The 17,279-nt window shown below is 36.4% G+C and overlaps 1 non-coding gene across 1 annotated transcript; it reads right to left on the reverse strand.

The window, feature by feature from the left end:
- Positions 1-5,996: 5,996 nt before the first annotated feature.
- Trnaa-agc (transfer RNA alanine (anticodon AGC)) lies at positions 5,997-6,068 on the reverse strand. Its single transcript has one exon. It is a non-coding gene; the product is annotated as a tRNA-Ala (tRNA).
- Between the last annotated feature and the right edge of the window lie 11,211 nt (positions 6,069-17,279).

Here is a 17,279-nt window from a genome sequence, read left to right on the forward strand (position 1 = left end):
CTCATGCTTCTCTGACCTCTTAAAATCAGTAAACCCCACATTTGTGTATGATGTATCAAAATTCATTCTACTGTCATGTATAACTAATTAGAACAAATATATATATACACACACACACACATATATATATATATATACACATATATATATATATACACACACACACACACATATATATATATATATATATATATATATATATATATATTTCAAACCCTGCATGTCACAGTTCAAAACTCAATATCCTGGTATCTGTAGAATCAAATATTTTATTATCAAGGAAGCTGCTTGCTCCTTTTACAGGAAAGAAACCAGAAGGAAGGGAAGGGAAGAGACTCATTTATGGAGCACTTACCTACCATATGCCAGCCACTCTGCCACATCCCCTCTGTGTGTGTGTGTTTCAACAGTCCTTCCCAGAAACTGAAGAAGTGAAGAGCATAATATCCATTTTGGAGATGAATGAATCAAGCATCCGACATGAGCTTACCTATAGCCCCTGGGCCAAAGGGGGCTGCACACTGACTCATGTGTCTGACTGTGCGCCTCTTTTCTGTACACACCACCTTCCTAGAGAGAAAAGCACCTCCAGAAAAGGATGCTGGAGATAAATAAGAGACACCTTCAAATTCTACAACCCCAAAGCTTCTGAAGAGTAGAGAGGATCCACAGATTTAATCCAAATTCTTGAACAGAGCATGATTGATACCAAGACAGGGGATTCCATCTCCACAGGCGAGTCAGTAAATGCTGAATCTCCAGGCTTCTGGGCTCTGGAGGGTGATTACCCCAACTTCTCTAGCACCCAAACTGTGGACCTATGCCCCAAGAATTTCTTGGTGCTAGTATTTCTCTATCCTCTACATAGATCCACTTTCCTATCCTCTAAAAATAGCTTCAAGAATTTTGCTCTCGTTGTTTAGAAGAAAACAATGCTGGAAAAAGGCCCTCCTATTATTGAAAATATGACTATGACTATGGATTGAATGGAGACCTGTGCTTTTAAATTTTAGGGACTTTTATTCCCTAGAAAATCTGCAAACAGTTTTTTTTTTTAAATTTCCTCCTTAAATTTAATTAAAACTCCCTTTACATCATCTTAGATAAATGTCTAACTATCATGCTTTCTGCAACATAAACTGCAAATTCATTATTACTTGAGCTACATTCTTTGTGGATTACTTAAACTAAGATACTCTGGGAATAACAATCTTGCTTAAGAAAGAACCAGTGTGCTTTGAGCTAACAGAACTCTTCCAATAAACTGTTCTCCAGAGAGGACATCAGAGTGCCTCATGCCCTCCATTTTGAAATGCTAATCAAAGGTACTTATTTAGGAACCTAGACACATTGCACATGATGTCATATCATTCAGTAGTTCTTTGCATAAGTGAATCACTATAAAGCACTACTGAGGACAAAAAATTAAGCTTTTATAAAGCTGTTTAACAATAGTCTATCAGTTGTCTCACCCCTAAAGAAGTTTTACCTTGGGTCTGGAGTTGTGGCTCCCAGGGGTAGAACACTCACCTAGCAAGTGCAAGGCCCTGGGTTCGATCCTCAGCACCACATAAAAATAAATAAAATAAAAGTATTGACAACTACAACTAAAAAAATAAATATAAAACAAGAACTTTTACCTGATGTTTCATTATAAACAAATCTGTACTTAACTATTATTCTATGCTCTCTCATTTCAGAAGTTAGATAATAAAAGAATAATGGAATAATATCTTGCCAAGCAATACACTCCATCTGCTTTTGTTTGTTACTTTTTCCCAGCCCATCGCCCACTTTCCCCAAATGCTTCCTCTAATGCAATAATTTTCCTGTAGCACAGACCTATGATTTTAATCAGCCCATCTGTGTGGCTCTGTCTGGGGGAAGGGATTGAGGAATTAATGCTTGTGAAATTCACATTTGAACGTAAGGATATTTGCAAGCACACAGTTACTTTCTGAAGTTCAGACTTAGCAAGTGTGAGTGTCACTCAAGTGTCTGCAATCCTCACCAGATTGTTGTTTTTGTTTTTTCAGTAGGGGTTGGGCTAAATATTAAGCAAGAAATAGTGTGCCATCTGCACAGAGGTAAACCTGACACCCGCCGTCTGGATTGGAGGCCACTCACATCTCTGTTCAATACTGACTGGTCCCCAGGCTGCGGAAAGACAGAAGCCAAAAGTATAAGGCACCTTTCCTCACTTGAGTGACAGGACTCTAGTGACTAGTCGAAACCTGATCCTTTGGGCAGAGATTGTCACTAGATGCTATAAAACACTTTGTAGCCATTAAACCAGCAGCTCATAAAACAAGTGAGATTTATACCAGCATAAACACAGAACCTGTTAATAGTTTCAGATGATATTATGGATTAAAAGAGAAATAAATGAATGGGAGTGGGCTAGATGGAATGGGAGAATGAATTGACTAATAACTTTATAGCACTTACTCTATATGCAATGCCTTAGAATTACTGAAGATGAAAATTGCAGAAATTTAGCTGCAAATAAAGGCAACTGCATAGCAAAACATTATAGCTGAGATTTCAAAGAAATGGCTCCCTCTCTCCCTTTAACTCTCATTCCCCATGCACATGAAGGAGCTGTGGCACACACAAAGTATACATTTTTATGCCTCATTAGATAAAATGTGATGTCACAGACTGACAGTTGCCAGGGGAGCTCTAATTTGGAATTGCCGATGTTATACACCTTAAGATTCACAACTATGGTACAGCATTAAAACTCTTCTCACTGAATTTCTTTAATAAAAAAACACAGCTGTGAGCATTCATCCCAATACAGACTCATCATGTTTTATTCCTATGAGTAATCACTTCCAGATTCAGCCTGACATTTGGAACTTTGGTGTTAAATGGAAGACTTTAGAATTAACAAAGGCATCTTTCCTCATTAGAAACAAAGCCAAAATCATGGTGAGTTCGAACAAACCAAACTAGGCCTAAAGAAAATGCTAGTTCAAAAGCATGTACCTGTGTTTGGAAATTGTCACTTGGACCTGATACTCTTCCATGTGTGTACAGAAGGGACTTGAAAGGGTTGGGACTCACCTACCAACCACAACCCAGAAACTGTACTTCAAATCTGTCTCTAGAGGTCATGACGGTATGAAGAATGTTCACTTTAGAAAATTCTGGAAGCTCTCCAAAAGCAGGGATTAAAAAAAAAAAAATCACCCCAACACCAACCATTCTGTTGAGAAATGACTTAACGACTTAAAGTTTGACAATAAAATTACTTAAGGTGATTAAAAATAGGAAACATAAAAATTTATTTTATTTGAAGAAAAGCCAGGGAGGCAGTAAATTCCTGGAACTAATGAGTCGAGATTTTAGCGGATCACCCACCATCCTTCTTCTTTTTCAAAAGAGCACCCACAGTTGACTTTCAGTTCTGCTTCCAAGTTCTTAGCATGACAATTTTTCTCCAGCATAGGTGCACTTCTCATAAAGCGAGAATGATGTTCCACAAGATGTGAGATAACAAAGTGAGAAAAGCATTGAGGAAAATATCAGATTATGCCCAAATCTCTGGTGCAGAGAAAATTATAATAGGTGGGTTAGAAACTTGATTCCCCTCTCAGCAATAGCAAGGCTGCAAAGCTCAGTCTCAGTTTCTTCAAGCATAAGAAGATATTAACAAAATATACTCCTTAGTACTGTGAGAAGCAAATGAGATGCCTATGCCATGCTTAGCACCGTGCCCACAGTGCAGCATGTGTTCCTACTTTGTTGTTCCCACATACGAACTGTTATGGTTCAGATATGAGTATCCCCAAAAAGCTTATACGTGAGAAAATGAAAGAATAGTCATAGTTGAAATGATTGGATTATGACAAGTGCCATATGATGAGTACATTAATCCACTGATAAGGATTAACAGCCATAACTATATGCAGGTAGGGTGTGGCTGCAGAAAGTAGGTCACTGAGTAGGCATGCCTTTAGGGTTTATATTTTGTTCCTGAGGAGCCCAGCTTATTCTCTCTGCTTCTTAGTTCTTCATGTCTTGAGCCGCTTTCCTCCACCAGCCATGCCCTTCTGTCATGATGCTCTGCCTCACCTTGGGCTCAGAGCTATGGAGTCAGCTGATCATGAACTGAACCTCTGAAACTATGAGCCAAAATAAACTTTTCCTCCTCTAAGTTGTTCTTGTCAGGTCTTTTGGTCACAGCTGTGAAAAATCTAACTTAAACACCAACCCATTTTCCATCTCATTTCTTCCCTTCTTTATTTTCAAATGCCAGAATGTTTTCGACTATGTTCTCATAACTAATAACAAACTGGAGAAGTTATTATTCCTGAATTTATCTCAAGGCATATATCCACACCCTGGAGCAAAAGAGATGACACATTTTTCCTGACTCAGAAATACCTGTAAGAATGAGGGGGAGAGTAGATAGTTACCTCACCTGTAACTAATGCCCTGACTCATCCAGTGATTCCTTTGATGTTCACAGCTAAGTATTTCTGGAAGCCTTACATTGTATATTGTTCAAGCACAATTCCATTTCCAACCTTCTTCTAATATATTTCATACATATTATAGTACTTTATATATATATATATATATATATATATATATATATATATATATATATATATTATTATTATTTTTAAATAAAAGTTTCTACCATAAGGGATCATAGATAATACAGACCTACAAGGAAAGATGAAAGTGAAATAGAAATTCTCTCTTATCTGGCAATTAGATTATTTTGAGCAAAGATCCCTCAAGTGCCATTTTTCTTTTATAATTCAATTAGAATTAGTGAATTTATACTAGCCATAAATCTCTAAGTATTCTTTTTGTCTGTTTGTCAGTTTTTCTTTTAGAAATTATTTAAATTATTTTAGTAGATGATAAAAATTTATAGCATGAAATTCAAAAGGCAGAAAAATTACTATTCAATGTGCACCAACAGGAGCATAAAATGCACATTGTGCTGTGCCTGAACTTTGCTTTTTTGTACTTAACAATGTATCTTGTAGTTCACTCCATATTACTACATGTAGAGATTCCTTATTCTTTATAACAACTGCTTAGTACTCCATTGAATGGATGTACCATACTTCTTTATCTTGTTCTCTTTATAGGCAGTGATGTCAGCTTCAGTAATATTACTATCATCATCATCATCATCATCATCATCATCATTTATTATTACAGAAACTTTTTAATATGCATGGACCTAACTGACTTCACACCTGTGTGAGTACATCTGTAAGGCAAAAGTATAGAAGTTGAACTAAGAGTTCAAATTTATGAGTATTGACCTGGGATTAGGGGTCATGAAGCTCTGTCCACCCTGGATTTCACCAGGGCAAGTCTGCTACTGGGTTTCAAGTATAAGTCCTGGACTTCATTTCCTCTCCCACCCCCAAGCAAGAAGAGAGTATTTTCAGGGTGTCTGGAGTTAAAGGAAGGACGAGACCAGTAATTCTTTACTTCCTGTCAATTTTTTAGTAATTTTTAAAAATATTTTTTAGTTGTTGGACACATGCCTTTATTTTATTTATGTTTATGTGCTGCTGAGGATCGAACCCAGTGCCTCCAATATGCTAGGCAAGCACTCTACTACTGAGCCACAACCCCAGCCCCACTTCCTGCCAATTTTTATGGGTCTTCTCTTTTTATTATACTAAAACCTGTCACTATGGCCTCTCACCTGGCTTCCTTAGGTCTTGTGAAAGTAGTCTTGTGTGTAAATGTATGTTCAAACTGGTATGTCTGTGAAGAAAAAATCACTGGAGGATGGTACTCAGCCACCACTATCTTGCTTCATGTCAAAGAATATGGCAAATTTTTTAAAGGTAGACAGACATGGCCAAATTGTTCCCATAGAGGTTTTATCAGTTTTGCCATTAGAAAGCAGGAAAATTCCTATTTTATATTATCTTCATCAACACTACTTGTAGGCTGTTTTCTTTAAATATATATTGTTTAGGTGTAGGTGGACACAATACCTTTATTTTTTTATGTGGTGCTGAGGATTGAACCCAGGGCCTCATGCATGCTAGGCAAGCGCTCTACCACTGAGCCACAACCCAGCCCCTAGGCTATTGTTTTGATCTTTGCTAATCTGTGAAAATAATATCTCAGTGTAATGTTTTATTACATTTCTATTGCTTGGTATACTGTGTGCTTTATTCTTTTATATGTGAACTACCCATTTTTCATGTTTCTATTGTATTGCTGGTGTTTATATAGATTTAGAAATATTTTTATATTAAGGACAACTCCATCATATGAGTTGCAAATACTTTTTCTAGTTTATCATTGACCTTTAATTTTGTGAAATTTTGTGTCACACAAAAAATGTTTTTATTTATATGAGACTAAAATTTGTCACTTTTATCTTTTACATCTTCTAGGCTTAATGACACATTCAAAAGGCCTTTACTATTCTCAAACTATTGGGTTTTCTAGTATATTCATGAGTTCACTTTTAACCTTCAAAACTTTGGCCTTTGGGGGCAGGGGGCTGGGGTTGTGGCTCAACAATAAAGTGTTCACCTAGCATGTGGGAGGTCCTGGGTTTGATCTCCAGCCCCACATAAAAATAAATAAAATAAAGGTATTGTGTCCAACTATAACTATATATTAAATCCTGTATATATTTCTATTCTCTTCCTATTATCTCTTATTCAACTACTAAAATCACCAGTTTTTTTTCATTATAGTAGTTTCATAATATATTTTCGTAAGTGGCAAGGGTAACCTATTTCCTAGTACTGTGCTTTCCTAGAATTTTCCTAGAATTCTTTATTTTTGTTTTATTATATGTACTCTAGAATAAGCTTGTCTTAATATTAAATTTCTATCATATGAAATTTACAAATTAGCATAAAGTCTTAAATCTTTATGGTACCAGGCCCTTCTTTCCAAGGGCATGGTATGCTTTTATATTTGCTCAAACTGTCTTTTGAATTATTTTCTAATGCTTTGAATTTAATTTTTCTTCATATCTCTTTTGTATATCTCATTAGCTTTATTCCTAGGTATTTTCTCAATTTGGGTATATGACTAAGTAGGACCTTTTCTTCCATCAAATCTTTATGCTTATTGTTGGTTGTATGTATAAAGATTATTCAGTTTGTGTATTAATTTTACACCAGATAGATTTCTGAATTAACATGCCATTTATGGTAAATTTTCACAAGATTCTCCTGTTTTGCAAATAAATAATATGCCAACTGCAAATATTCCTTCTACTGTAAATTATTTATTTTTAATTGACAAAAATTTATATGTTTAGGGTATACAAGAGAAATATTCTTTTTTAATTTGGTTATTAGTTTTTATCAACCAGGATAGGCTAGGTTATAGAGCAATATGGGACATCCCCAAATTCTTAGAAGTTGAACATAATAAAAATTCATTTCTTGATAACCAAAGTCAGCCGTGAGTCCAAGCGATTGTCCAGGACAGTAGGTTTTCATGTGGAACAGTCCAAATTGTATAACCCTAATAGCACCCTCAATAGAAGGTGGAATCTTGAAGCCCATCAGCAGAAGACATAGTCAAAGGGTGGAAAACCAGCAATTACAACCCAGAAGTGGGTGCATCTCTTCTGCCTATGTATCATTGCTCAAAGTAAGTCACAAAGCTCTCCTCAAATTCAATGTGCAGGGATAATACATCTCTGGAAATAGAGATGATTCAAACATGCAGTGTACCTTCCCTCTTAATTTCCCAGACTGAGCTAGCAAATCCTTGGTCCAGTTGTCCCCAGAAGAATAGGCTTCATAATTTTAATTATCCTACAAATTTTTAAAAAAATTACACATGCATGATTCAAAACATAACTTCAGATATTGCTAAAAGGAATCCTTATAAAAGTTGGAATCTCAAGCATATCCAAAGATTTCCTTTTTCTGTGGAATTCGCTGACACCAGTTTGTCAATGTTTCTTCCAAGAGGTCAATCTACATTCTAAACAAATCCCACCATAGGGTTATCTCCTTTAACTTGCCTTTCTTGTTTTATCCATTTAACTTCAATTCACTTTAACCCTAAGGTAAATAGACTTTCTTTAAGTACCATGTGCCACCTTTGTGTTTAAAAGATGTGTGGAAGGGGAATAAATGTATGTATCTAAATACATGTATCTTCACCTCCTATATGTATTCTCCTCAAAAACTACAGCATCAAAAATAAGTATATTCAAGTTACCCCTAAGTAATTAGCAAAGTTTTAAATGTTGGTATATAAAATGAATGATATTATGAGCCTATTAAAAGATTTTTGACACTATTTCATCTTCTATCCAAAAACAAGGTAAGCACTTAATTGTGAAACAGATACGATCAGTGCAATCCCCAAATGTCTTATTCTTAGTGTTGGACATGGTGTCTGATAATATCATTTCTGTTGACTCATATCATCTTTTTAGGGCAATATAGTTATATATAGCATTTGGGTTCATTCCCAACAAAACTATACATGCATAGAATTGATCCACTCCATTTCAGTCCCCATTCTTCACCCACTCCAATAATCCTCCCTCATTCATCAATTATCCTTCCCTTGATTGGTGCTTTGTACAGACATATAAAGGAAAAATTTCTTGTGATATATTTATATGTGATTTTCTTAAATTAATTCCATATCCCCTCCCCCCTTTCCTGTTCCTCCTACCTCCCTCTTGATCTCGTCCTCCTACTCCACAGATCTTCCCTATATCTTTATAATATCCCATCTCCTACTTCTGTCCCCTTTTTTGCTCTAGCTCCACATAAAAATTCTCATATGCTTAAGAGTGCCTTATATTTATTTGGACAAATATTTCCTTCTTCCCTAAACTCATTTGGATCCATCAAAACAAAAAATATATGTTACAAATATTATGAAGAAAGGATTGTTAGGCATAAAACTTTATCACATAGGAAATATATCAAAGAACCTAAAGGAATGAATTTTTAACATTTCCAAAATATCATTTTAATGGCCAATTAGTCTAAGTTTTTATTTGAATTATTTTCTTCAAATCAATAATATATACACAAGAAAATAGCTCTTTTAAAGAATTCCCTGCATGATCAAAACAATACATGATTGGTACTTCACTTACCTTACATTGTAGTAGAACTAATATTTGGCTTTTCTACCTGTAGTAAATATCTTCCTTTCTATTCTCTTCTTATTGTGCCATAATTAACACCAGGGAAGCACAGGTTTAACTATATATGACAGATATTTATTTAAAATACCTTCTATTGCATATATTAACATTTTTCTTTCTACTTGTTAAAGTAGCTTTGAGTTCAGCAATAAAATCAGATTCACATTTCTGTTATGTTAATAACCCCAAACTAGAACAGAATATATCATTTGAGAGGAAGTCAGGGAGCTACATCACATTAACTGTGTGTTTACTGCACTGGGCAATTGAAACAATGCCTAGTAGGTGGCATCCTCAATCTCCCCCACCATCTTCAAGTTATATAGAAGTCAACTAGCAATAATCCATCCCATGGGCCCAATAGTAACTTTCTCTCTGATTTCTGAAAAAATGAAAATCTCCATTGTTCAAGAGTCTTTACCTTAATGAGATCAATAATCTATAATTTAAGTCATTTTGGTGTCAGAAGATCACCTAAGTGAAGATAATCAGCAAGAGAGAAGAGGAAGGGGAGAAGATCACCAAATTCTGGAAATCAAGAATCATGAGATATTTGCAAGTGTGGCAATGAAATTATTAGTGTAAACAGAAACAAGTACTATTTTCCTTGATATAAGTTTTCAAATGTATCTCTTCCCAGGGATTATATATATCTGAAACACATAAATAAGGTCAGGAAGCCAAGGTACTTTTAAGGTGGAAAGTGTTTAGAGACCATAAGAACTATACAAATGAGAGCTCTGGTAGTACTTAGGCAATTTATAGATATCTGGTTGGTTTGCTTTAGAACTCAGTGTTCCAGCTCATGTTGACCCCCCTTTTTCCATCATAGTACATGAGTGATCAACCCTGGTAAATTATTAAGGGAAAGCTCTAAATCTTGGGGTAAAATCCTTAAATAATTTGTAACCTGCATCTTGGAGGGATTTGCTATTTCTCTATAAAACATGCCTTAGCATCCAAGACTCCCAAGCATAGAGACACAATGTTTACCTAGTAGTAGAACTGGGACTAAAATCCCAGGCTTCCCAAATCCAAAGTTCCAGGCCAGTGCAGTTACACACACACACACACACACACACACACACACACACACACACACACAGTACTGCCTCTGTTATCAGCACAGGAAGAATATATCCAGCAGCCCTGGTGTCTGAGCTAGTGCTTTGCTCAGAGGCAGGAGAAACATTCACATCAACACTGGCTCTAGTCAAAGAAGAGACTGGTAGCTTCAAAAAATTAGATATCCTCATGCTTTCAAAACTCTGATCCACCATCGCTTCAGTACTTCAAAGTGGTAATGTGCAGCAAATATAACTGGGTATGTCAGTCTAATTTTTATCACTGTGACCAAAATACTTGATAAGAATAACTTAGAAGGGGAATCACGAGCATCATATTTACAAAGATTAAGAATATTTTTAAAGTATATTTCTTTAAAAATAAAAGAAAAATAATCAGGGTATAATGTATGAATTTCCCTTTAGTTCTCAATAAAATTTTGAAAAATATTCAGTTAGTTGGGGGCTCTGACCTTGACAGAGTGGAATATCTTTAAATATTAAAAGCAATGTTGCCATTGTCTCTTTGACGTAAAGGATACAACAGCCCCTCTCATGCTTTCTTTCATTTATATAAGTTAATGAGCATTATTGACACTCTATTTTTAAAATTTATTTTTTATTTATTTTAATTAGGTATATATGACAGCTGAGTGCATTTTGATTCATTGTATACAATTGCAGCACAATTTTTTATTTCTCTGTTTGCACACCATGTAGCGTTGCACCCTATTGCAGTGATACATGTACCTGCGGTAATGAAGTACATCTCATTCCACCATCTTTCCAGCCCCCATGCCCCTTCTTCACTGCTCCCTCCCCTTTGCCTTATCAAAGTTCCTTCATTTTTCCTATCCCTTCCCCACACATTATGAATCAGCTTCACTTATCAAAGAGAACATTCAGCCCTTGGTTTTGGGGGGATTGGTTTACTTTGCTTAGCATGATATTCTCCAACTCCATCCATTTACCAACAAATGCCATCATTTTATTCTCTTTTAATACTGAGAAATATTCTATTGTTTATATAGAATATTGTTTATATAGAATATTGTTCAATAGATGAATGGTTCTTCATCCATTCATCTATTGAAGTGCATCTAGGTTAGTTCCACAGTTTAGCTATTATGAATTGAGCTGCTATAAACATTGATATGGCTGCGTTTCTATAGTATGCTGAGTTTAAGTCATTTGAGTATAGACCAAGGATTTGGATAGCTGGGTCAAATGGTGGTTCCATTCCAAGTTTTCTAAGGAATCTCCATACTGCTTTCCAGATTGGTTGCACCAATTTGCAGTCCCACCAGCAATGTATGAGAGTGCCTTTTCTCCCACATCTTCTACAAAGCTATAGTAACAAAAACGGCATGGTATTAGAACCAAAATAGACATGTAGACCAATAGTACAGAATAGAATACACAGAGACAAAATCACATAAATACAGTTATACTTGACAAAGATGCCAAAAATATACATTGGAGAAAAGATAGCCTCTTCAACAAATGGTGCTAGTAGAAGTGGAAATCCATATGCAGCAGAATGAAACTAAACCCTTATCTCTTACCATGCACAAAACTCAACTCAAAGTAGATCAAGGAGACCAGAGACCCTGCACCTAATAGTGGAAAAAGTAGGCCCAAATCTTCATCACGTTGGATTAGGCCCTGACTTCCTTAACAAGACTCCTGAAGCACAAGAAATAAAATCAAGAGTTAATAAATGGGATGAACTCAAACTAAAAACCTTCTTCTCAACAAAGGAAACAAACATTGAGGAGAAGAGAGAGTCTACATTTTGGGAGCAAATTTTTGCCACACACATGTCAGAAAGAGCACTAATATCCAGGATATACAAAGAATTCAAAAAACTTACCACCAAGAAAACAAACAACTCAATCAATAAATGGGCTAAAGAGCTGAACAGACACTTCTCAGAAGAAGATATACATTCAACCAACAAATATATGAAAAAATGTTCAACATCTCTAGTAATTAGAGAAATACAAATCAAAACTACTCTAAGATTTCATCTCACACCAGTCAGAATGGCAGTTATCAAGAATAGAAGAATAAATGTTGACACTCTTAATTACTAACAGACCCAGGCTTATGTAAATAAGTGAATCATTTTGGTTTCTGTATCCAAAGTTAAGCTGAAGTATCTTTTGTTCCAAGTCATGGTTAACCTTACCACCAAACATTTTCAATGAGTTTCTACATGAACCCATTCATTGACTCATCCATCCATCTATTCATTCATCCATTCATTCATTTAGGAATTAAGGGAAAATGATCACATAGTGGTACAGCAGGAGCCTGGAATGTGACCTAATCAATGCAGTATGGACTGTAGGGTTACAAAATGTCATGAATAAGCTGAGTTCCATATTCTCAATTTGAGACATTAATGGAAAAGAAACATTTCAAAGAAACACCTACGTGGAGACTAATTACCATGTCATTTAAACAATTTTGGAGGGCATCCATGGTTAGCATAAAGCACACTGTCCTGGAAGTGGTGCTGACTGAAGAAACTGCCATTAGAAGTATATGAGGAGTGCAGGCAATTAACCAGAGGTGTCTAAATAATGACATCTGCCTCAGGGCAAGTCAAGGACTACTGGCAAAGGACCAAATTCTCTATATTTCCTAGACCAACTATTTTTTTTCCAATTGCACCTCTGTCTCCTTTTCAACCTCACCCTGACTTGCAGAGCAGAAATCCCATTATAAAAGTCAACAAAAATAGAGCTTCCCTAGACCCACCATGACAGAAGCCTTGCACTGTTCAGATTTCTTGTTTAATCAGCCAAGGATTTGGAATGACACCTTCATTTAATTAACACTTCTTTCTCTAAGATTTGATTTTGTTCTTGGTTTTGTTCCTTCTTTTGAAAACCCCAAAGAGAGCTTTTAATATGACTCCAGCTACCATTTTATGATAAGCAAACTAAACTACATCCTAGAAAAATGTGCAATTGTTGTGGAGTGTGATTGGCATCGATATGATGAAATTCTAAGTCATTGAAAGCCCTAAGTGTCTTGAGCATTTTAATAGCTAAGATTATTGTCAGCTTATGACTTGTGGTGCCATTAATTATGGCAGAAGAAATTATTTTCCAATCTGTATTATACCACAAATTGCATTATAGCTCTTAAGATTTCACTTTGAATATTGAAATAGTGGTTGCTCAATAAACATTTGTCTTCATCTAGTTTTTGTAATTGTGTGAAAATATAATTCTCTTTCCCATCTATCTGCCTTTATCCATGCTGCTGTTCCCTCTACCTGGGTTGCATTCTCCCAAGCATTATTCCGTTCTCTACCCAAATCTGCTATTTATGCATCAAGAATTCCTTGACTGCTGTGCCTCTTAGTTACCCTCTAACCCCCTCCCAACAAAAAGAGAGATTTGGGTCTCTCCTCAGCATTTTTATAGAAGCCCTTAACTTCCTTCATTGTGGCTTTCCCTTATAAGGGCCTGTTTATCTAATGGTCTTATTCTATACTCTTGTGAATTTTTTGAAAACAGGAATCATTGAATTTCTTAGACTGGGATAGTAGACACTCAACAAATATTTGCTGAATGAATGGATGTTCAAATGAAATTTTACATTACAATCAGTACATCTTGCTATTTCTTTTTTTTTATTGGTTGCTCAAAACATTACAATGCTCTTGACATATCATATTTCATACATTTGATTCAAGTGGGTTATCAACTCCCATTTTTACCACGTGTACAGATTGCAGGATCACATTGGTTACACATCCACGTTTATACATGCTGCCATACTAGTGTCTGTTGTACTATTTTCAAAAAAGAAGAAAATATTTAAGTGACAAAATGTTATAAAATCCTTGTCTTCAGGTTCCTTCTGTCTCTGCTGCTCACCCACAAGTGCTTTGGCGTGGCAGAGTGATGAATAGACCACCCGTCGGCCATCTTTGGTTCCTTCCACACTGCCCCCTGCTCAGGCCCATCTACTTGGCTTTGAGCAGCAAAGAAATTCTGACTGACTATAAGTCAAATATAGGAATAGGATATATTCTCTTTAAGGAAGAAGAAAAGTTTTTTAAATCTCTGAATAGATCAGAAACTATGTTGTTGAGAGCTTGTAGTATAGTATATCGATCATTTTCATATTTTATGGACATTCTGGATAAATATAAAATTTCACTAATTTCCTACAGTCTGAGCTCAATAACAATAATGATATTTTTATTGCAGTGCTACATGTAGTAGTGGAGAAAATTATGGCTTCGTGTACAGACAGAGCAAGGTCTCAATTCTATAACCTCACTTCCTAAGGTGACCTTAGGACAAGTGACTCAGTTTCTTTATCTCTAAAGGAGAAATAATATAGTACTTTGTCATACAGCGCTCAGGAAGCAAATTATATAACATGTATGTACTTGGTACAACATCTGGAATATACAAAGTTTTTTTTTAATGTGTTCTACTTATGTATACCACGCCAAAGAAGTTTCAAAACAGAACTTTAATTGATTGTCTCAATTTGTATCACACATTCCCCACCTCATACCACATAATCATTTTTAATCATTTTTAGATAAAAGTAGGTGAAAATAAAATATCAAATTTCAGCTAGTTAACCCTCGACCTTTATTATCATTTCTCTCCCCTTTCTTTCTGTTCCTCCCTGTATGTCCTGTCTTTATATATCATTTTTCATACTGTATATTTCAATATGCTTCCAATTTAGATCACAAAGCCCTTGTGAGTAAGGTCTCTATTTTGTGTCTGATTCTGAGTGCCTAAAAAAGATCTGATGGTGAAGAGTCAAGAAATGATGGATTTATTCATTCACTTCCTTTTTTCAGCCGTCAATCAAGACCATCATGGCAGGGGAAAAAAAAGAAGAAGAAGAAGAAGTCAAAATTCTGCTACCTCTAGAATAAAGAGCAGAGAGAGACAGTTCCCTTTACTTTGTAAAGGATGTTTAGAAGTACCCCAGGATTGCTGGGTTTTCTATTTATTTTGTGAGATAAATTCTTTACCCCTTCACACAATTATTACCCATAGTTTTGTCTCTATAGTGAAGAAGCAAGAGGGACATCAGACAGATCTTACCAACCATCTGACTCTATGAATCATTTTTTCAGCAAAGTCCCAAAGCCAAAATGATTAGTTTAAAATTCTCATTACTCAGCAAACACAGTGTTGCCCGCTGGCCTGCATCAAACAATGATGTCACAGCCAGACTGCCGGATGTCTTTCTAGCAAGGAGCAAGTGGAAAATGAAACAACTAGACAGAGAAAATGTTTATTGAAATGCAAATGATTCCTTTGTGCATGTTCTTGAGCTCTTTGAAAAAGAAAATCTGTAAAAAGATAGCATTTGTCTTGCCCTCCTCCCCCACCCCTTGCTTGTCTCTACAATGTTAGAGGACAGTTATCACATGAAAATATATAAGAATTTTAGAAAGTAAACACTTCTTTTTTAAATGGATATTTCCCCTAAAAATAGCAATAAGAATAGTAAGAGTTTCCGGAAGTAAATTAATGTTGGCTCAAAATCATTTGCCTTCGCTGTGGGTGGGTGGCCAGCCGGAGGGGCAGGTGGCGCCCTCCTCCCTCTTGGGCTGCACAGGAAGCCAGTGGCAGGAGGTGCATGTTGAGATCTGCAGGCCTGGCTTGCCATCTGACCCTGGTGCTGTTGCTCCACATGGGTTGCTGCTTAGCCAGCCTCTTCTCAGGAACAAGGACATTCCTCATCTGCATCCCTGGTAAACAGCAGTTGCTGAGAGAATTGGAGCTGGCACAGCCCTTTGAGTTCTGCAGATGAGAAAGTTCTCTTGAAATGTAAAACATTTTTAAATGTTCCAACCATCACGGGGCAATACTCCCTGCCAGACTGAAGAGAGCTAGGAAGGCCATATACATCCAGACATCCCACTGGAGGGAGCCCTATGCAGGGTCAGATTTCTAAGGACTAGGTAATTCTTGTTAAGATAAATTTTTGAAATGTTGAACCACAGAGTATTGAATTATTCACTGGTTCTATACCTGATCCTTTTGTCTAACACTTTTTAAAATTATTATTATTAATCCTGGATCTTCTGGAACAACAGTTAATAATGACCCCTCTGGAGCCACTTGTAAGGGAGAAAATGACAGTTTCCTATCATGCCCTCCCCAAACTTGGAAGTGAGCATTACCCTTTTGCTTATGTATTAATACCCCCTCGGAAAATTCAAAATTGTAGCCAACTTAAGGGGCAATTCCATAACCTCTGTTTGCATTTTGAGCCTTTGACACAGTTACAGTTTAATAGGCTATAAATCATGACTTTATAGAATCCATAGTCAGAAATAACCTTTTCTCTCCTGTCACAAAAGAGGTGAATTCTTGGTTATTGTTTTAACCTTAAAGTAAAAAATTAAGATGATGGGCATGCCCCTCTCCCTGCCTGCCACACCCCATACCCAAGGCTGGCCTTTGCTTTCTGCCAGGTGACAAAAAAGGTTTACCTGTGGCTGGAAATTCAAGGCTCTGCTTGAAGCTTACTTTACAAAATCACATCTCCTCTCTACTACCCCATGATAAATAGAATCTGTACTGCCTGACACTGGTGAACAATGGGTGAAATGGATATTAGAAAAATCTCATTTATCTTCTGCTTTATTTCTTGATAGGGGTCCTTGTCACTCGGACTATTGTGTGACCAGCTCTGGAAAGGGCATCTCATTAGTTTTTCTTATCAAGATAGCAAGGTCTTTTTAAACAGCAAAGCACTTACATTTTAGATTCAATTAGGAAACTGAATGTGTGTGTGTGTGTGTGTGTGTGTGTGTGTGTGTGTTTGAGAGAGAGAGACAGAGAGAGCGCATGCACGCACTCACGTGTATGTTTGTACCTCAGAGCTTCTGCTTTGAGACAGAGCAGCGTCTGCTGGATGCTTCCAGGATCAGTATGCACCACAGATGAGCTCAGCTTGCAGAACACAGTGACCCACACCCTGACCTTCATATCCATCTCCATGCAGGCTGTTGAGAGACTAACCCTCATCTGGTCCTATGATTTTAGTCTGAGGCAAAATCAGTCTGG

Source organism: Marmota flaviventris, chromosome 12 (assembly GCF_047511675.1).
Source record: "Marmota flaviventris isolate mMarFla1 chromosome 12, mMarFla1.hap1, whole genome shotgun sequence".
Taxonomy (NCBI): domain Eukaryota; kingdom Metazoa; phylum Chordata; class Mammalia; order Rodentia; family Sciuridae; genus Marmota; species Marmota flaviventris.